This window comes from Tenrec ecaudatus, assembly GCF_050624435.1.
Source record: "Tenrec ecaudatus isolate mTenEca1 chromosome 12 unlocalized genomic scaffold, mTenEca1.hap1 SUPER_12_unloc_4, whole genome shotgun sequence".
NCBI lineage: Eukaryota > Metazoa > Chordata > Mammalia > Afrosoricida > Tenrecidae > Tenrec > Tenrec ecaudatus.
The window spans coordinates 255566-278836 of NW_027457636.1; the positions used below are offsets into that span (position 1 = coordinate 255566).

Below are 23271 nucleotides of genomic sequence, written 5' to 3' on the forward strand. Positions count from 1 at the left end.
AAAAAAGCACATGAAATGGATTAAGGAAAGAGATGACTTATCATCCATTCTGTCATCTTGGACTAGAGCATGGGTTTCAAGCTCTCTAAGTAATGTTGACAGAGGGAAAACGACACAAACAAGGAGACGGCTTATTGTCTTGAGTTCTAGGATATCCCATCCATAGTCTTGGTCTTCTAGGGAGACTGGATTAGCTAGTGTCTGGGCTGGAGTTTGTGAAACATGCTTAACCAGGAACTTGGAGCGAGGAAAACAAAATGAGTGTGGTGGGGAGAGGCTGTGCTTTGATAAAGGAGAGCAGCATTAGTCTGAGTGGCTAGTTGGACATCATTGGCACAGCCCTTTTGTAACCCCCAGGGTGTTTCTGAAGGCAGAGGGGTGTGAGGTTGCAGTCCTAGGATAAAGGGTAAGGTTTAGGGCCCCTCTAAAACTGATCTGCAAGTCATGGTAATAAACAGATGCACAATTTGTTTTAGACTCTCTTATGCCCAGTCACCATGCATTTCTGGAATCTCCACGTCATCATTCCTCTAGGTCTTAGGGACAGCCTTCCAGCTCAGGGCTCTGAGACAGGTTGGTTTCAGAGGAAGGTGGGCTTCCAGCTCCCTCCTTGATCAATATTCTTAATCTAAGCTTGACTAAGTATTAACTTCTTCTGGAAAGACTGTCAGCTTATGGAAAATTACAAAAGAACTAAAAGGTGATAATAAGTTCAATAGATGCATTATACTGGATAAATCTGCCTAACAAAGCCTCTTTAGAGTGTTGAAAAACAATGATGTTACTTTGAGGACTAGGTTTATCTGACCCAAACCATGGCATTGCCGATTACCGCATATGCATATATAAGTGGGACATTGAATAAGGGAGAAATAAGAAGAATGAATGTGGTTGAATTATAGTGCATGGGCATTCAAATAGGCAAACAAATCTGTTTTGGCAGAAGTAAGGTCAGGGTGCTAGTTAGAGGGTAGGAAGTGAGAGCTCACATTAAATACTTTGGACATGTTGTCAGAAGTGACCAGTCCGTGGAGAAGGATGTTTTTTTTTTTTTTTGGTAAATTAGAGGGGCAGTGACAAATAGGAATCCCTCGACTACATGGATTGACACAGTGACTGAAGCAATGGGTTCATCCTAAACTGTGAGGATGCTGCAGGGGTGGGCAGAGTTTCATTCCCTTGTGCACAAGGTCCCTGTAAGATAGAATGGACACCATCAGAACTATCAACAACAAGAGCCTCAGAAATTACTAATCAACACCCAAGGCGTGCACAAAATGCTAAATAGTTATGTTTACAAAAGTTATTTCCATGCCATCAAATGCACAAAAGCTCAGGAGACATTCACTGGAATTTAAGTTCTAGTTTAAAAGAAGGAATGGGCCCTGCCCACTCACTGCGTTCTTCCCTCTGCCTTCCTTCCCCGCTGCGGGACGCCTCCTCATACAGCCGGGAGCCCGGAGCCCGGAGCCATGGCCTCGGGCAACACCCTCCACAGCGCCATGGACGGCCCGGAGATGCCAGCCGAGATCGTGGAGCTGTGTGAGATCGAGGTGGAGACCATCCAGGTGGAGACCATCGAGACCACGGTGGTGGGCGAGGAGGACGTGGACTGGGACGATCGCGGAGGCGGGAGCGGCCATGGGCACACCGGCTACCACCACCAGCAGCAGCAGTCCATGATCGCGCTACAGCCGCCGGTCACCGTGGACCCGAGCCAGGTGCACCACCACCAGGAGGCGATCCTGGTGCAGACACGTGAGTTGGTGGTCGGCGCCGAGGAAGGCTTCGAGGGCCAGATCCCGATCCCAGTTCCAGCGCCGGCCAGCATTGGCGAAGAGGACGACGATGACTACATCGGCCGCAAGAGCAGCGGTAGCGACAGCTCTTGTGGGGCGGCGGCACCGGCAGGGGCGATGCGGGCAACAAGAAATGGGAGCATGAGCAGGTGCAGATCAATCAAGACGCTGGAGGACCAGTTCTCTGTCACCCTATGGTCGTCAGATGAAAAAAAGGTCTTGACCATGAGACTGGCTGGGGAGCAGATCATTGGGGAGAACTCCCCTCTTGACTAATCGGAGTACATGATGGGAAAGATGCTCCCGCCCGGAGGGATCCCCGGCATCAACCTCTTGGACCCCAAACAGCTGGCAGAATTTGCCAGAATGAAGCCAAGAAAAATTCAAGAAGATGATGCTCCGAGAACAATAGCTTGCCCTCACAAAGGATGCCCGAAGGTGCTCAGGGACAGCTCAGCCAGGAGGAGGCACCTGGACACCCACAGCCCTGCGTCCACCTCTGTGCCGAGTGCGGCAAGGCTTTTGTCGAGAGCTCAAAGCTAAACGACACCAACTGCTTCGCACTGGAGACAAGCCCTTTCAGTATAAGTTTGAAGGCTGTGGGAAGCGGTTTCCCTGGACTTCAATTTGTGCACAGACGTGCAGATCCACGCGGGAGACAGGCCCTAGGTGAACAAGAAGTTTGCTGAGTCTACTGACCTGAAATCTCACATCTTAATACACGCTAAGGCCAAAAACAAGCAGTGAGAAACTGTGAGAAGGTAGCTCCTTCTCAGCTCCAGAAGCCTTTTCCAGAAGTGACTGGCAGACAACGCGCCTCTCCTTTGTAGATTGTTTCCAGGAAAGAATTTTAAAAATGAATCCTACATACCTAAGGGACATGTTTTGATAAAGTAGTAAACATTTTTAAAACACAAACTTTATTAAGATGACATTGTTAAGATACCCTATCTTGCTCCGTAATCTCGTTTCAAAAAAAAATAGTGTTTTTGTAAAGTGTACTCCCAGCAGGCGAACAGTTCATGAACTTCGCATCAAAAGACAATTCGTTATATGACAGTACTAAAAACGGAACTTCTTTTCACATTTTTATAAATATGGATCTCACCTGTTGCTTACAATTTTTTAAATTTTGTATTCTCCAAGTGTGCATATTGTACACTTTTGGGGGATATGCTTAGTAATGCTGTGTGATTTTTCTGGAGGTTGATAACTTTGCTTGTAGTATATTTTCTTTAAAAGAATGGGCAGTTACATGCAGACTTCAAAAGTATTTTCCTGTACAAAAAATATTATATAGGTTCTGTTTGCTATCTTAATTTTGGTTGTATTCTTTGATGTCAACACATTTTGTATAATTGTATAGCTGTATTGAATCATGTAGTATCAAATATTAGATGTGATTTCATGGTGTTAATTTAAACCCATTTTAGTTACCTTTTTTCCTCTCCAAAAAATACTGCCAGATGCTGACGTTGCGTGTGCTCCCTTTGCTTGTTGAGTTACAGAATGTGGTGCTTGGTTGTAGAGTATACTGTACTTTGACTATCAGATGTGCATGCACACCATGTCACAAGGAGGGCGACAATTAAACTGTGGTCCTACAGACAGGAATGGCAGAACGAGCTCTGTAAGCACAGTCTTGTTGTCTTCTGTTGTCCAGAATTATCCTAATTCTTGAGCCTCCCAGAAATTGGAAGCTAAATAAAGCAAGTCAAGTTTTCCTTAAAAAAAAAAAGAATGGGTTTCTTTTATTTAAAAAAAACTAATAAAATAAAGGTGATGCAAAACTCACTGAGAAATTGCTGCCCCTCATTGATTTATAACATTCTTCTGGAGGTGAGCTGTAGGACATTTTCTAAGATCCATACAGCATGTCATATGGCAGAGTATTTTCCCAAACTGGGGCTCTGTTTTGCAGGCATCACACAATGATTAGGTGTTAGTCACTATTTTCCTGGCAAGGGGAGTGTAAATCATGTAGTCCTCTAGAATGACGAGTCAGCTGGAAGATCAGAGGGTCCAGCCAGTTCCTGGAATCAATGGTAGTTGAATGAGTTTTAGGTTGCTTGCAAGGGCTATAATCAATTGAATTGAAGTAAAATCCCAGGAGAAACTTCTAGCATAAACAGACCATAGATTAAAGCTTAATACGGAGTACTGAGATGGTATGAATAAACACCGCTTTAGTGTTTTGTAGTTTAAGTTCAAGTTATTGAGTGTAGATATAACAATGGTTGTGAGAGGACACTTACCACTACTTCAATACTTTCTTTTTAAAAAAATCATTGTATTGGGGGTTCGTACAACTTTTATCACAATCCATATATACATCCACTGTATCAAGCACATTAGTACAGTTGTTGCCATCATCATTCTCAAAACATTTTCTTTTTACTTGAGTCCTTGGTAACCAATACTTTCTATCAGACCAGTAAATACTCTGACACCAATGTTAGATAATGATACTGCAAGAAAACTGTAACCCAATACTGATAATGGATATACACTAAAATTTCTTTAAAATATTTGGAACAGATTCAGACAACATATTAAAATGATTATATACCACGATGAATTGAAATTTGTCCCAGAGCCCATTTTACATGAGAAAATTAGCACTGTAATAAGCCCATTGACAGAAAAGAGGGTCAACTGTCTAAGTAGGCACAGAAACAAAATAGGAACATTTAAAAATCAAAGGCATTGGGCCTCTTCTCAAGTCCTCCCTCAATGCAAGCTAATAACCTGGCATTCTGTGATTCTCATCTTCCCAGCAGAATTGCTTGAGTCAAAAAGGGTGTATAAGCAAGTGTGAAGAAAGCTGGTGATGCCTGGCTATCAAAAGATATAGAGACTGGAATCTTAAAGGCTTGAAGTTAAACAAGAGGCCGTCTATCTGAGAAGCAGCAATGCCCACATGGAAGAAGCACACCAGTCTGTGTGACTACAAGGTGTTCATGGGATCAGGTATCGGGCATCAGAATACCCCAAACAAAAAATCATATCAATGGGAACAAAGGGTGTCAGATTGGAGACCCAAAGTCCATCTGTAAACAATTGAACATCCTCTCACAGAAGGGTCACAAGGAAAGGATGAGCCACCCAGGGTACAGTATAGCACCTATGGAACATATAACATTCCTTCCGTTTTTTAAAGCTTGCTCCACCTCACTATGATGACCCCAGTTTTACATTACAAATTTGGCTAGACCAGAGTATGTACACTGGTACAGATAAAAGCTCTCAACATAGTACGTGGAATCCAGGAGAGATAAACCCCTAAGAACAATAATGGGAGTAATGATACCATGAAGGTAGGGGAAAGATGGGGCCACAAGGGGGAGAAAGGGGAACCGATTGCAAAGATCATCTTATAACATTCCCCCAGGGGAATGAACAACGGGAAGTGGGTGAAGGAAAATAGCAGATTGTGTAAGATATGAAAACAATAATAATTTAAAATTCATCAAGTGGTCACGAGGGAAGAAAGGTGGTGGAGGGAGGGAAAAAAAGAGGAGCTGATACCAAGGGCTCAAGTAGAACGAAAATATTTTGAAAATGATGATGGCAATGTATATACAATTGTACAAGTTATAATTGATGTGTGGATTGTAATAGGAGCTGTAAGAGCCCCAATAAAATAATTTAGTTTTAAAATGTCAAAGGCTTTTCATGTAAAAAAACTACAACTGTGACATGAAACAGGTATAGTTCGATGTGCTAATATATTCATTAAAAAAACACCCCACTTAAGAAGCAGGACAAACATACATTTCCACTTTCAATACCGTATTAAAAATTCTATAGTATTTTCTAGATGGACCAATCATAAAAGGAATACTTTTTAAAAGGAAGAAAAGAGGCTTCCAAAGAGAAGAAATAGTAATTCCTCGAATCATCATAAATTAATGATACTTTACGTAACAGATTCCAAATATACCATAAATGCTACAGCTATTAAATATTTTTAAAGTTGTAGGCTACATTTCAACACACAAAAATAATTTTTGGCATTGAACACTCTAACCATTAATTGCTAATCTCCAACTGCCAAACCATTAACCCTTACACATTAACATGCTGAACTTCCTTACTAACAACTTCCTAAAGCACTGACCCCCCTAAGTACATGAAAAAGCCCCTTACCACCAGAACTTCTACTAACACCCTGAGCATATCCTGATACCCACAATAGTCTTAACATGCTTAACCAATCCGACCACCATACTCTCTTAACCTATAATGCATTTATCCCAGTTTTTAAATCAGGTAACAGGGTAAACTTTATTTTATAACCTTAAACCTAACTTAATGACCCTAAATCTCAAATTGAGAAACCCAACTCCGAAAATAAGAATCTTAAAACCTTAGCTCTACATCCTTATACCTTAACACATAAGCCTCTAATCAACTCCAAATACAATATGTTAGGCATTAAACCTTCAAAACATAAAGCCCTTTAATATGTCCACGAACATCTGACTCACGACACTTAATTCCTATTTCTATTCCTCGGCAATTGTTCTTGAACCTGGAACACTGATTAATCCCAGGATATAGGTTCTAGTCTTAAATACAGACTCTGAGTCTAATACACTTACAAGCCTAAACAGAACCCCAAATCTAATCCATCAAAAACTCATCTTGCTAATTATGTGTGTGGAGCTATTTTCTCTCTCAGATTTTACGCAAGCAATAAGAACTTGAGTAGGTTGGCAGGCAAACCTAAGAATCACAAAAATATTTTCAGTTAATTTTAAGTCATTTGAATCTGGTTCAAGGAACTTAGAAAAATAAAGAAGTTATATAGAGTTTAAATATGACAAACAACGTCATGGTCAAGGGCTATCACGGGCCCCTTGTTGATTTCTGATCTTTGCGTCTTGGTCTCAAGGAGTCTTTTCTAACATATGTAGGGATGTTACCCAATAAGCAAGATGCTGAGGGTGCAATAGCACTTATTCACTAATTTGTAGATCACCATTTAACCTGGTTTATCCCCGGAGGATAGGGTGAAACCCACATTAAATAAAACAAATTAATTACTGGTTATTCTGTCATCGACCCCCTTGTTCCCCTCATTCCCAGGGGACATGCATGTCACCAGAGATGGAGGAGGTAGCAAATTAAGGAGCTTACATTGGAATCCATGACTCCACTTTTCAAAATTGATCTTGGCCTTTCTCTCAGCCCTAGGTAAAAAGACTCAGAGGAAGAATTTGCACACCCCCTTTAATAGTGAGAGCTGGCAACTCTAAAATATTTGGGTCCATGTCTCTTTGAGAGTCTTGTCAGCTAACATCTTAAGCTCACAAGACATACTGCAAGTAGGAACTCTATCTTCACCCCCAAGCTGGAAAGGCATCAATTCCAGGGGCACCCTGTATGTCCAGTGCCAGGAACCCCCACTCACAGCACGCTGGGCTCTTCACTTCTGAAGACCTAAGTCCTCGAAGAGTTACTCCTGATAACAACAGCGGCCTAAGCTCTCTCTGATGCTGGCCTGGACATTAATACCTTTGAGTTCAACCCCAGGGACTTACAGAGGCAAACGCATTGTTCCTCCCTGAGCCTGTCTTACAGGTCTACTGGCTGAGGATACCTGTCATAATATAGATCCCCCTGCTCAGGTTCCAGGGTCTCTTACCTTTAGGACACACAAAACATTCAAGCACGGATGATCCACTGGCTTTCCACACAGCACAGCCTGATCTGAGATCGATCCACCCCAATTTCAGCACCTTGAATTATCTGCCTCACTGGGTCCTGAGAGTGAGCTGGGAAATAAAGCAGTTAAATCACAATCCCCTGTAATTACTTCAGCATGATTAGTAAATCAACATAATGTAGCCATCCTTGGTTTAGTCCAGCTGAAGGCAGATTAGACCCTAGGTAGATTCCTCTAAGTTGCTGTAGGGAGGCATTCTTAGCTAATGCTTGGGAGCTCCAGGAACATCTTTGCTCACACATGCACATGCACACGCGTGCACACACACACAGATGCACACAGGCAAATATTCATTTAAATGGTAGCAAGTAAGAATTTAACCTAAAGAGAATGGGGAACCCGAAGAAAAATAAGAGACAATGGGATGATATTTAACATCAAATGAGGGTACACTTACAGCCCACAGCCTGCCATTGTGTTCTCTGTATTTGCTCCATTAGAAAATGTAATACTTGATGACACTTTTTGTGTTAATCTCAATTATCAGACCAGGTTTGTTCATTAGTAAATTACTTCTTTGGCTAACTTCACTTTTCATTGATCAACCATGATCATCCTTTACGTTTTAAATATGTTTTCTCTCCAGGTTTTAACCGCTTAAAACTTCACGATTTTAATTTATGCGTACTCAGAGGGCACTATAACATTGTGGCAGAGCATAATGACCAATGAAAACCAATTGACTATATGGGTCTTAAAGGCTTGAAGATAAACAAGTGGCAATCTTGCTCAGAAGCAACAAAGCCCACATGGAAGAAGTACACTAGCTTGTGTGATCACGAGTTGTCGAAGGGATGAGGTAGCAGGCATCAAAGAACAAAATATCCTGTCATTGTGAATGAGGGGGAGTTCGGAGTGGGGACCCAAAGCCCATCTGTAGGCAACTTATGATACCCTAATGGAAGGGTCAAGGGGAGGCGACAAGCCAGTCAGGGTGCAGTGTAGCAACAATGAAACATATAACTTTCCTCTAGTTCCAAATTCTTCTCCCCCCCCACCCCCCCTGCGCCCAATGCACACTATCATAATCCCAATTCTACTTTACAAATCTGGCAAGAACAGAGGATGTACACTGGTAGAGATAGGAACTGGAAACACAGGGAATCCAGGGCGGATGATCCCTTCAGGACCAGTGGTGTGAGTGGTGATACTGGGAGAGGGGAGGGAGTGGGGGTGGAAAGGGGGAACCGGTTCCAGGGGTCCACATATAACCTCCTCCCTAGGGGATAGACAACAGAAAAGTGGGTGAACGGAGACTTGGACAGTATAAGATATGACAAAATAATAATGGGTTCATGAGGGAGGCGGGAAGGGAGGGGAAAAATGAGGAGCTGATGCCAGGGGCTGAAGTGGAGAATATATGTTTTGAGAATGATGAGGACAAAGAATGTAAAAATATGCTTTGCACAATTGATGTATATGTGGATTGTGATTAAAAGTTGTATGAGTCCCAATAAAATGATTTAAAAAACAAATATAAAGGTATTGGTTTAATTATATCTTTTTAATGTATTACTCATTTGAGGATATTTTAATGCAATGGATTCACAACGGATGGTAAGTGATTTTGCATTCATAGTTAATGGCCAAAAAAAAAAAAACCCGATTGACAGTGTCTAGGGGTTATCTGATACTTTTTGCTGGGAAAAAAATGAGTATGTTTATTTATAAGGTATAAAATAAGTAAGTAACGTGTAAATATTGTGGAGTTTTCTATATAAAAATGTAGCGAATTGCACATTTTCAGTAAAGCATACATTTTCATCTGTACAGTTTCCATGTTAGAACAAGACTTTCCAAAATAGAGATAAGTTATTTTAGTTGTATCAATATTATTGGCCTGTTCAAGAAAGTTTTGCGTCAATGCATACCAGTGCCCAGTTTGAAAATTTTGAAGAAGATTGATTTCTGGATATTTTCTCAAGCTTACATTTATTGGAATTAGGAAAATCTGTGGGTAACTTTTTATCCTCACATTCTTTGGCTACAAAATATGAGTATATTTTTGCACATACAATAAGTACAATATTACAATGAATAAAATAATATTCAACTGAGGAAAGCCCTTTGAGCATCCCTGTCAACAAGTTTAACCATGTTAAACCACCACAATGACTCTCTTCAATGATACATTATCAAGTTTATGAAATTGAATGTCTCATTTATGAAAACATCTTTGCATATGTTCAATTTTAGACACTGTACCCGATCTCTTCACATGGCAGCAAATAATGATAGGTCTATCGTCCTACACTCTTGAGGTAGTTACTTTATTGTGTCTACCTGGCCGATAAACACATGTGGGATTAATTAAAGGGCAGAGAGATAAATGGCTTGGTGAGCCTCACCTTTCTTGTTTCTTGCTCTTTGATCATTAGACCAGTGTGTGGCTGCCTTGCTTGTTCTGTGCCTTAATTTGTAATCTACACTACCTGTGGGACATCTATCCCATCGACTGTGTCGCTGTAATTTGAGGTATCTTCAAGACCTGCTCTGCCACACTATTGGAATATACAGCTCTTGAGCTGTTGGACCCTGTCATCTGGCTTTTGGTGACCTACCTGCCTTGCTGTTTGCTGCCTGTGGCCGGACAGCCTGAATTACTCTATAGGCCCTCAGGATTAGAAGTACTGCCACTGTCTCACAGCTGTCTCATGGGAGTGAGTTGCACTGAGCCATTTGTACTGCTTTATAGATTATTTATTTCTTATGTTATCTCTCTCTCTCTATCTATCTATCTATCTATCTATCTATCTATATATATATATATATATATATATAATTATTAGCATTATGGTTTTGTTTCTCTGGAGAACCCTGTATAACATAATTGTTAATGCAAGTGTGTTCATATGGTCAAAAAATAAATGCTCACCTCAGCCCCATGATGCAAAGACCAAGGTTTATTAAGTGCATACACTTCATTGGGGGAAATGTTTGTAAAATAGAAAGTGCAGAGAAGCCCATGGAGTCTGGAAGATCACTCAGCTAAGATGCAAATCTTACCCTGAGAGAAGGAAAAAAATGAGAGGTAGGAAAAACTTTCTTAAATGTCAGTGTAACCCAGCAGATGCCCAGTAAGTTGATCAGGTTACCTCAATACAAAATCACCCATTAGAGAATCACCTTCTTTCTCATAGACAAATGTTTGTGCTTTGTTCTTCTTGCACTTGGCTTGGGCTAGCCCTTAGAACTCTGTCTTATGTACAAACCTTGTGGTAGAATTCAGAAGCAATGTTTCTACCTTGTCTCATTATGCTCATTGTGTTGGAATGGAATGACCTTCTTAGATTTGATTGTGCTGTTATATGTTTATATATGAAAACATGTTCATATTTTCTAGTAAGATACATTGATTATAGGATGTTTTTTATTTATGATGAGATTGAAAGAAATGTGATATTCAATCTCATTAGTGATATTCTCATAGGTGATAATTTCACATTTCAACCTCATTAGTGATATTCTCATAGGTGATAATTTCACATTTGGTTTCCAAACAATATCCTTCTCTTGTTTGCTTAGGACTTTCATTATATTTCCTGAAGACTGTGTCACTCTTCTCTCTTTAGTTCTTTTCAAAGATAAATTTTCAGTTTGTTTTTGGAGTTAGTTATCTCAGCACATTAGATCCCCATTTGACATTTTCCTCAAATATTTTTCAGGGACAGTAATTGTATATATACTTACCATGTTACTATTATTTCTTGCTACTCTCCACAGAGTCAAAGATGTTGACTACTGCTGTACATTCTTCTCTCGCATACGGATCCATATCCTGTGTCCTTATCAGGATATTTTTTAGAGATTGCCAGTCCAATCTAATTTTTCTCATCTCATCTACTGATAGCAGAGTGAGTTGTTTAATCACATCAACTACTATGAGGAAGGCAGATGAAGCTGCTTATTTGCTTAAAGACTTACAGTCTACAAAACCATAAGGATTTCTACTCTGTCTTGCAGGGACACTATGAACTAGAATTAACATAACAATAGGGGGTAATTGAGTTTGTTGATTTGATTCTTATTTTATTTAGTTTCATTTTCCTCCCCTATATGTAAACACAACTCTGATGGAATCTAGGGGAGGCTTGAGTAAGCCTTGGTGGTCTCTGGAATTCTCCCCTTCAGGCTCTGTACTCACTTTCAGTAACAACTGGTGTGTCCAATGTGTGTCAGTTTCCAGGGGAGGGCTTTCAGTGGGTTGCACAATTTTATCTGATGGTGGCACAAAGACCTATGCTCCATGAAGAGCTGATTTGCCATCTCCAGAAGCAGGATGAACTGAAAGTACGGGGTAGTCCCTGTGAGTCCAGGCACAAACCTCCCTGCAGGGAGAGGACTGTGCTGTTGAAGGGGGCACTCAGGATCCAGTGAGCACAGGAACCAGCGTCTGATGTCAGTGCTGGTTGACTGTCAAGGTGGGTTTCCTGTTGTGGTTTTTTTGTTGTTTTTTTTTAACTTTTCATTAGGGGCTCATACAATTCTTATCACAATCCATACATATACATACATCAATTGCATAAAGCACATCCGTACATTCTTTGCCCTAATCATTTTCAAAGCATTTGGACCCCGCTTAAGACCTTTGCATCAGGTACTCTTTTTCTTTTTTCCCTCCCTCCCTGCTCACCCCTCCTTCATGAGCCCTTAATAAATTATAGATTGTTATTTTGTCATATCTTGCCCTATCCGGTGTCTCCCTTCCCCGCCTTCTCTGCCGTCCGTCTCCCAGGAAGGAGGTCACATGATGATCCTTGTAATCAGTTCCCCCTTTCCAAACCACTCACCCTCTACTCTCCCAGTATCGCCCCTCACACCCCTGGTCCTGAAGACATCATCCACCCCGGACTCCCCGTGCCTCCAGCTCCCACATGCACCAGTGCACAACCTCTGCCCCATCTAGTCCCTCAAGGTAGAATTCGGATTATTGTAATTGGGGGGGAGGAAGCATCCAGGATCTGGGGGAAAGCTGTATTCTTCATTGGTACTACATCGCACCATGACTGACCCATCTCCTCTCCTAAACCCCTCTGTGAGGGGCTCTCTAGTGGCCGACAAATGGGCTTTGGGTCCCCACTCTGTACTTCCCCCTTCATTCACTATGGTAAGATTTGTTTTGTTGATGATATCTTGTTCCTGATCAATTTGGCACCTCATGATAACACAGCCTGGTGTGCTTCTTCCATGTGGACTTTATTGCTTCTGAGCTAGATGGCCGCTTGTTCACCTTCAAGCCTTTAAGACCGCAGACACCATCTCTTTCAATAGCCGGGCACCATCAGCTTTCTTCACCACATTTGCTTATGCACCCGTTTCTCTTCGGCGATCATATCATGGAGGTGTGCAGCCAATGATATGATTTTTTGTTCTTTGATGCCTGACAACTGATCCCTCTGGGACCACGTGATCACACAGGTTGGTGTGTTCTTCCATGTGGGCTTTGTTGCTTGTGAGCTAGATGGCCGCTTGTTTATCTTCAAGCCTTTAAGACCCCACACACTATCTCTTTTGATAGCCGAGCACCATCAGCTTTCTTCACCACATTTACTTGTTCGCCCGCTTTGGTTTCAGCCGTTGTGTCAGGAGGGTGAGCATCGTAGAGTGCCAATTTAATATAAGAAACTATTCATGCATTGAGGGAGTGCTTGAGTAGAGGCCCAAGGTCCTTCCGCCACCTTAATACTAAGCCTATAAATATAGACACATAGATCTATTTCCCCATCCATATATATATATATATATATATATATATATATATATATATATATATATTTGCATGTACATGTCTTTGTCTAGACCTCTATAAATGTCCTTTGACTCCTAGCTCTTTCCTCCTTCTCCCTTGACTTTCCTCCTGCCCTACTACCATGCTCCGTCCCCACCTGGGTTACAGCTATGCCTCTTCTTTACGTAACCTTGCCCTTGATCATTCCCTACCAGGCCTGCCACTCCCCCCTCACTACCATTTTGGGTTCCTGTTGTGATTTTGAGATTCTTTTCCATCTCTTACTTTTCCCGGGGGATCTCTCTCTATGAATTATTCTGTGTTCACCCCTACTATGTATAGATTCAAAAGTTGCATTGAATAACAAGTAAATAGCTTCACTTGCAGGAAAACTAGTCCATTAACAGAATGGAAACTGTTTTTCTGGCATCACAGATTGAGTATTCTGATGAACCGTTGAGAAACCCCAGTAGAATTTTCTATCAGACTCGAGTCAGATGAGGTGAAGGGGGGCCATAAAATCATGTGTTTGAGTACTGACTTTTCAAACCAACAAAGAGATGCCTTTAGGAAAGACCTGTGATTTGATTTGATTCTGAAATAATAGACTCATGGCAAAGACTACAGTGCAATTCTCTAATTCCAAAACTCTGAGTTTTGAAGTATAGACTACTGAGTGGGTAATGTATGGACAGTGACATATAAAAGCATAATCTGGTTCACATCTGACCCTCTCCTTCCTGCAGAAGTGTGTCAAACCCAACAATGGTCTGAACCCTTATTTGTCCTTTTCTATTTTCTTTCTTTCCTTCTTTTTTTTTCAACTTGAGCAACTTATGATCCATGCATTATCATTTATATCTCCAAAGGAGCATGGCCACAATATCAATCACTCTGTTAAAGAGCATGTGTTAATTTCAATCCTGCAAGATGCAGAAACCAAGTCAGGAGAAAATCTGTGCAGATTTTCCAGGGGAAACACCTGTGTGAGAGAAAATCCAGAAGAGGCCAGGGGAGAGAGAAGGACTGTCAATCTATAACAGGAGGCAAAGGTTTTTGTTTTTTTTTTTTCAAAAAGTTCATGGAGAAATGTAATTAAATGATAATGGATTTTTTTCTTTAACTTTTGGAAGACTACTTGTATGGTCTTGAGATAAGGAGAGAGAGGGAGTATGTTGGGCAGAAATTGTATTAACTATTGTTCAGTTCAAAGGAAGTTCAGTATGGCCATTGGATGTTCTAATTGAATGGGTTCCGTGATCCTTTGTGACCACTCTAGTTTTACAAAATGTAAGACGCATTCTCAGGCCTGACAGATTCTTGATAAATTTTTATGAAGATAACCTGGTGTTATTTTTTCTCTTAGCATACACATAAAATGGTTGGATTATATTTATTCTATTGGTTATATTGACTTGGATATTTCCCAATCCAGAGAGATTCACACGTGTGATGACTTTCAATCCTGTTTAAGACTCATGCCTCTATCATTTTTCCTGGGAATTTTATTACATGCACTAGAGACATTAAAGCTCGGTGTCATTTAACATTATGTATCTGTTGTACATTTTATCATGAATGTTGGAGTTTTACTAAGAGCATACCAGAACTAATTTTATTTTTTTTCAATCTTCAATCTTGGTTGGTCAAATCTGTGTTTTCTACAGAAAGCGAACATACTTCTCTTAACAAACACTTTCTTAATTAGTAGAGTGATAGACACACCAATATCTAGCTGTTGAAATCTATTACGTGGCTTATTTTACTTAAGCATAAATATAAAAGTAAGACAAGTGTATGAGCACACAAAGTTGAAAATAATGAAGTCATTTTTATGAAAGTCACTGAAAGCATGTTTATCCTTTATTCCTTCTTACAACTCAGAAATGAGGTTGAGGCTTCTCAGCGCAGGTTAAGAGGGTGATAGGACTGAGATTGGAAAATGCTTGCTTAGTGTCAATGAAAACATTTTACACGTTCATTAAATATATTTTTTTAACTTGAGTTTCTTCCTATCTTTGTAGGTTATGACATAGCAATCCCTGTGCCTCAATGTTCAAGCTCATGGATGCCATTTGAAAGGTGAGCCATTAACACCAACCATCAGGTCCCTGTGCACACGAAAACTGACAAGCTGCATCCACAAAGATTACAGTCTAGGGAACCATATGGGTTCAGTTCTAGTCTGTAGTAGACCTGGAGTCAAAATGGTCAATACATTTTAAAAAAATGTCACGGTATATATTAAAGTTAATGTTTCCTCCAATTTCAAAAGTAAAGTTAACTATGACATTGGCAACTAACTAATAAGGAGAGTTCTGAATTAATGTTGGCAGTGACTTAATTCACACATTATGCAGAATGGACTATAAGTCAAATATAAGCAATTCACAACTTAGATCTAGAGAGACTGACCTAGATATGCCTGTAGGAATTGGGTCCAGGAGCAAAGAAACGTCTCATTATCAAGTGTGATGCAGTCTGGATTCTCCCTAAATAATAGTAACCTCATGTCATTTTTCTGGTGCTCAGTATTCTGAATTCTAGTCTTAGTCAACTGTTTATTGACTGAGTCAACCAATTAATGGCAAATTTGCTCGTTATAATGCTACTTATGTATCATAAACACTTTTCACTTTGTTTTTAAAGCTTGACAGATTTTACTGAGACATCTGGCTTCAGGCATTACTTTCATTATGTTTTTGAAATAAATTAATTGCTATTTATGTTTGCTTTATTCACTGCTGCACCTGCTTTACTCTATTAGAATGCGATCATCTCCTAAGTCTTCTCACTCTTTGTTTGCAGATTTCAATGTGCTCTGCAGAGCATTTTGTCCCATGTTCTCCTCTCATATGAAAAAGGACTCTGTTTCATTCAGCACTCCATTTCCACAACCATGTGTCCTGTCACTTCAGTTGGACAAGCTACAGCAGTTTGTTAAAAAATGTTGATTGGTTGTGTGACTGAAAAAATCATTCTGTTCAGTTTTTCAATATAAAATGAATCATGAAAACTTTCAAAGATGCTAATGAATTAAATTTGAGATGTCACAATGTGCTACACAGACTAAAAACTAACTGCACAGAAAGGTCATAATCAAATGAGATTGATGTATTCAGATAAATGAGAATTTCATCTTATTATTTACTATTTCTGCACGGTGGAAACATTTATTGCCCTTGTTCTCATATCTGAGTCTTGTGAGGATTTATCCTAATCTGACAAGAGGTAGAAAATGTTAATGTTCACTATACATCTATATTTTTACTCCTCAGAGGAGCAGAATTTTACCTTTCTAAATTGTAATCCACAATTGTTATGCTGGGAATCTGGATGGTGATGAAGTGAGAGAATAGGAATTTTCTGTGTGATCATCTAATTGAGCCTGAATCTGTTATGGGACCTTCGTAGTGGGGCTCTGACCTTCATGCCTGTGCTGCAGTTTATATCTTCACTGGCTGGTGTTCCTTTGCTTCACGGCAGTATCCATATTCTTTACCTTTGACTGTTTATCCCTGTTGACTATTCCTCTTTCCCCCCTTACCCCCCCCCCCGACTCTCAACGTAGGCATCATGGGTAAGATGTGTGGTGGGTGGTTGATAGGAGAAATATTTCACCCCCCAGCTATGGAAAGACAATACAAATGACCTTCCTCTGGTGTGAAATATTTCAAGTTGAGAATGGTCTTCTTCTCCAGGGCCAGAAACACGAGGACTTGTTTTGAATGTTCACTGGAGAACCTCAACAGGTTTTACAGTTAGATCATGAGCTCCACTAATGACCGGCCCCAGTGGTTTCTCACAGTCTCAGTAATCAGTACTCAGCCTCTAGAAATTTATCACATTTTAATTTATATATATACATATATTTTTTAAAATACATGGTTTCAGTGGTTTCTGATCCAGGTAAGCAGATTACTGCTGTGCCTCTCTGAATGCACCTCTCTCTAGATTTTTGGAGGCATTTTGATATGTCAATCCATGTCAGTTCTCTGATGCCCGCATGTAGGGACTCCCAGCATCCGTGCATCCGTGACTCACATTGCAGAAAACGGAGCTTATGACTGACTCAGAGGAGGAGACAGGCCAAGAGAGAGAGTGCAGGGGTCCATAGCGGAAATGGAGTTGGAGGGGTCCAGAAAGGACCCAACGTGGGCACACAGGCACAGAGCTGTGGTAATCTCCATGTGAATAGATGTTATGGGGGATGAGTGCAAGCGGTGCCTCATGGCCCAACATCAAGCAAACCTGATCAACATTTTATCACCCCTTCTGCTTTGTACCCAAGTTCTTCCAGCTGAAACCTGGAAACCAGTCCCCTGGACTTTAAATGAAAACCATCCAGAGGTTAGTGGGTCTTATGAGCTCTTAGCTCTTGGATTGTTTTAGGACCATTCAGACAAGGCAGTATTTTCATAAAAATGTGTACTATACTCTTCACATTTTGCCAATTTTGTAGTGATATATCCTGATATTATGGGTTTTCTCTCTCTTTTTTCTTTCACAGTGCTGATATTATTTTTTAATTAAAATGTACAACTTTTGTTAATCCTGTTAATGTATCTTAAATATATATTGCAAAATAATTGAATTTATTTATGGAATAATATCAGACTTACTGTGATAAAGATAATTTCCTTTATATTTTAAAAGATGTTTTGTATGATTTTTGAAGTTTACACACTTTTATATTATTCAATTGGTTGCCTTTCAATTTTTCTTCCATTGTGTTTTGTGGACCTTTTTAAAAATTTTATTCCCTGCCTTTTTTAAATCATTTCATTAGGGGTCCATACATCTCTTATCACAATCCATACATATATCAACTGTGTAAAGTACATTTGTATATTTATTGCCCTCATCATTCTCAAAACATTTGTTCTTCACTTAAGCCCCTGAAATCAGCTCGTTTTTCCCCTTCCTTCCCACTCTACCTCCCTCATGAACCCCTGATAATTTATACATTATTATTGTGTCATATCTTGCACTCTCTGAAGTCTCCCTTCGCCCACTTTTCTGTTGTCCATCCTGTAGGAAGGAGGTCACATGTAGATCCTTGTAATTGGTTTCCCCTTTCCAACCCACCCTCCCTCCACCCTCCCAGTGTGGCCACTCACACCAGTGGTCCTGAAGAGAACATCCACCTTATATTCCCTGCATTTCCAGTTCCTGTCTGTACCAGTGTACATCCTCTGGTCTACCCAGATTTGTAAGGTAGAATTGGGATCATGATAGTGGGGGAGGAGGAAGTATTTAGCAACTAGAGGAAAGTTGTATGTTTCATAGTTGCTACATCACACCCTGACTGGCTAGTCTCCTCCCCAAGACTCTTCTGTAAGGGGATGTCCAGTGGCCTACAAACGGACTTTGGGTCTCCATTCCACACTCCCCCACCCCCATTCACTATGATTTTTTTGTTCTTGTGGACTGGTTTTTATGTGAGTAGTTGGAATAAGCATATGCCTGCTAAAATGATACATTTGTTTCAATTCTTTTCAACGAGTAAGAAAAGCTAAGTTCATGGAAGACATAGGTGGCTATTTAGGAATACACGCTCATTACATTAAAAGTGAGAGAGAGGAGGATACAGTAAAATGAATAAGACTCTCCCAACCCCAGGAGTCGGTGAGAAATCACTGCACTTCACAGACCAGAGGAATAGCCGTGGTGGCAGTTACATAATTTCATGTTAACTTGATAAATAAGTGTAGGGGTGGAGTCTAGCCTGTCAATCAGCTCACAGCCTGAAGATGCTTACTTGTGTGTGTGGCCTTCTCATGACGATTCTGAGAATTTCCTCTCTCTTGGGAGGCGGGACACACCTTGTCTGTGCTTCATCTCCCTGTGGGGAGGCCCATGCAGAAAGCTGGAGGAACCACATGGATACACACACCAGCACCAAGAGGCTTCCACTGATATTGGATCCACAAGACTTTCCAGCCACTAGACTGTGATCTTCCTGCACTCATCATCACTGAATACTCTGTGAGTCAAGAGAAATGTACGGACTAGTATTGGACATATGGCCTAATATCAGGCTTATGGATTTGATCTGGACTGGGCTTGGATGTTTTCTCAACGTACAATTGCTATTTGATAGAAAGCTCTCTTAACCTCTCTGGGTTTGTTTTTCTAATCAACTTCACCTAAAACAACCCCCTTGAATGGTCAGTGTTAGTGTTTGGGAAGTTGATTTTGTCACCTCTCACCTATGAAGTGAATGAAATTATAGGAGACGTGTGTACGTGGATACGTCTGTACCAGTCATGACCAGCTGTGAGTTCACTTGGTGAGATATTCCCACAATTAGCCATCAGTATTCCAGAATGCACTTGAGATGAACAGCTCAGCTATCACTATGTGTGATGCTCTAAAGCAGCAGTCTCAATGGGGTCAAAACCCCTTTGGGGGTCGAACAAACCTTTGACAGGGGTCATCTGATTTATAAAAGCAGCAAAACTACAGTCATGGAGTATCAATGAAAAATAATTTCATGGTTGGGAGGTCACCGCAATATGAGGAAGTGTATTAAAGGGTCGTGGCATTAGGAAGGTTGAGAATTGCTGCTCTAGAGTTATCAAGGCTTCTTATTATTTATCACTGATTTAGACCAGGAATACATTCATGAATGTGAATTATATGCACATACGAGAGCTCTATAGATTTGAAGGCTGAAGCCATTCCCCTGGGGAAGCATTAAGCAAAGATATTGCCACATAGGTTATTCCTAAACCACTGACAAGAAAGTGCACTCATGAAGGGGTGACTGTGGAGCTTCATTTTCCTATTGGCAGTCGCCCTGGGTAAGATAAGACATGGGAATGGAGCGAACACTGTGGCAGCTCCAGAGCCCTCACTTTCTGGTTTACGTCCTCACACACAGGTGTGCATGCCTAAATGCAGTTAGTGCAGTCTGGGGCTGAGGTGAAAAAGTTGGGAGATTCGTGAAGGTGTCTTGTAGGACTTCTGTGAGCCCCTTCACCAGTGATGGAATGAATAGGGTTTGACAAGTACCCGGAAGAGGCTTTCAGTGGATGGCTGGATCAACACCCACACTGGGAAATCAACATATATCCAGGGATTCACATAGGGCTCTGTCTTCTCCTTGGATGCCCCCATCAGCACAGCTTATCTACGGATAAGCAGCCTGAAGTCCAAGGACACTGCAACCTGACTGTGTGAGACAAGCGCTGTGAAACCCATATCCTGAGAGCGTCAGAAAACCCGGGGGAATGGCAGCTGTGCTCACTGAGGCAGGGACTCCGAATATTTCGCTGAATCCTTTCTTTACTTGTTACGCATTTCAAGATGGGAAACAAAGACAATTACTTCCTGAAAATAGCATAACGTTCCTGTGAAATGAAATCACCCCTCAAGAGAGGAGGATAAAGATACCTTGGTATGTAAGCTTTGTTCATCAATTTGTGTAAATAGTTCCGTTACAGCACTAAGAACTATGCAGACTCTGGAGGGTTGATTCAATATCTGCAGAGACAATGACATGAACACAGTTTATCTGCAAATGGACGGTAAGAAAATGAAAGACAAGACCCTCTGTTACTCTGTGAGAAAATGAGAGGAAGTGAGTGTGATCCCAGACACAAACTCCCTGCTGGGAGGGAGCTGGGCAGCAGGGGGCGCTCAGGACCCACAGATCACAGGACACACTCAGGAGCAGGTGCAGAGGGACAGTTTCAGGGCTGGTTTCCTTTTGTGGTCTGGTTATGCATCTCCATCTCGCTGTTTCCCTCAAGGGTTTTCTCTATTTTTATGACATAGGAATACAATGTAAATGTATAAAAATATTTAAAATCAGACCTATTGCATGTAGGATGTATAATAATGGAATTGAAATCTCAGCAAAAAAAGTGGGGAGTAAGAACCAAATAAAAATATAATTTTTATTTATTAGTGTTATATTGATATTCTAAACTTGGCAGCACTTGCATTGTTCAAGTAATCCTTGATAATAGTTGTATTGATTGGATTTCCTTGAAGGCAAATATAATCTTATCACAGCGAGTACTGTATTTCATGATGGGTTTAGCAAAACCTTTCTGACAATTCCATGCCATTCTCTTGACTGTGCTGTTCCCAGCATAGTAACTCCTATGATTTTCTGATCAAATTGGCCAATACTGGTCAGTGCACTTATGCTCACTAATGCCTAGGATATCAATCAATACACATGTATACCATTTAATATTTGACCACTTCCAATTTCCCAACATCCGTAGTATGCAAATTACAAGTTCTGTTCCTAAGAAGACTTCTGCAGCTGTTTCTCTTTACCTTGAGGCATGCCCCATCAGCAAATGGAGATCCTAATGACTCAACTCCCAAATCACATCATCATGGAAATCAAGATGACTTCAAGAAATCAGCTCCTCTTCAGTAACATTTTGAGTGCCCTCAAACCTGAGTGGCCCATCTGGCAGTAGCTTCAACAATTTCCTACTTCCTTTGCCTAGGCTTTCAGTATTCAACCATGCTTCAAAGTTATGCATAAGGTTTTAGCAGCTTCTTCCTCTGAAGAGGGAGAGGGGTCCTTCTGCATTGTCTGTTCTTAGTCTGGAAGCTTTGCTGAAATCTGCTCACTTTGGGTGACCCTTCTGGCATTTGATATAAGAGTGACATATCTTCCAGCATGTCAGCAAAACACAAACCACCACAGTATAATTAACTACCAGACAGGTGGTGAGAATATGTCATTATTTCTTCAAAATATATCAAACAACTTCTGGCTAATATTTTAATGCAATAAATAAATAACAGCATAATGCAACCAAATAATGGAGTAATTCAATTTAACATGTTCAATTATTGACTTAACATTGAAACAGAAGATCCAAAAGGACATCAAGAATCAAATAAGTAAACAAATAAATGAGTCTAGTAAACTAAAATCAATGACCTACATATAACATACTCCACCAAGAACAAAACAAATATACTCCCATTAAGCCGAGGTTTATTTCAGAAATAAAGTTAAGCATGAAATAGATGGAAATAGGAAAGGAACATAGATAGATAAATACAGATAGATGATAGATACAAGATATGGACAGTATATACAGAGAAAATAGATGATAACTTAATCAATTGTTCAGTAGATTGGTAGACCAATTAACAGATTTATGATAGATAGATAGATAGATAGATAGATAGATATAGAGCAGATATTGGAAATGTATAGAAAGATGGAGAGGGAGATAAAGAAACTCGATCAACAAACTCCAGTGTCATTGTGTATTCAGATTCGGGGATTTGGGCTGAGTCCAGGCAGAGGGTGTTCAGATAACACTTTTTTCTATTTGAGATAAATTGAAGACTAAATGCACAAACTACAACATGAGGTGTGTCATAAGGAGTTGTACATGGATGTTATACAACAATGACTCACTCTTCAAGAGATTTTCTTAAGAAACTGGGTCTCCACAACAGGAATATATCACTTATTTGATGCGTGTGGTGATGCAGATAAAAGTAGGTAAGGAAAGTTATGTGAGACCAGATTGTAAGCACCATGAAGGGAAGGTTGGGATGCATGGCACAGGGTCTCAGGCCAAACAGGCACATGATCCTGATTCAAGACTCAATGTGTGATGAGGAAGATACAGGTTTCCTAGCAGAATTGGAGCCTCCCCTATCTCATTTTTCCCTGTGTCGTGGTTTTTAGTCCTCTTCCTGCCTCTGAGAACCAAGATTAAGATGTTTTTAGCATGACCGTCAACTCCAGAGAACAGAGGGAGGAGAATGAGGCATGGAAGTAGGACACATTCTCTGGGTCCTTGTTTGTTTCTTGGGAGACCCCAAGTGCATAAACCACAACCTGGGGTGCTCTCTCCTCATCAGGAGAAAACTGAGGGGAAATGCTTTAATTTTATTTTCTCTTTATTTTTTTTTGTGGATTGCATGAAGGTATACTGAGAAGATTAGTGTTCATTCAAAAATGCATGCACTTTTGTTTCATTTCATTGACTGCAATGCACACAAACTCCTGTTACAAT

The 23271-nt window shown here is 40.5% G+C and overlaps 1 pseudogene; it reads left to right on the forward strand.

Moving 5' to 3' along the window:
• The first annotated feature begins 1472 nt into the window (after positions 1–1472).
• On the forward strand, positions 1473–2546 carry LOC142435937 (transcriptional repressor protein YY1 pseudogene; annotated as a pseudogene).
• The last annotated feature ends 20725 nt before the right edge of the window (positions 2547–23271 follow it).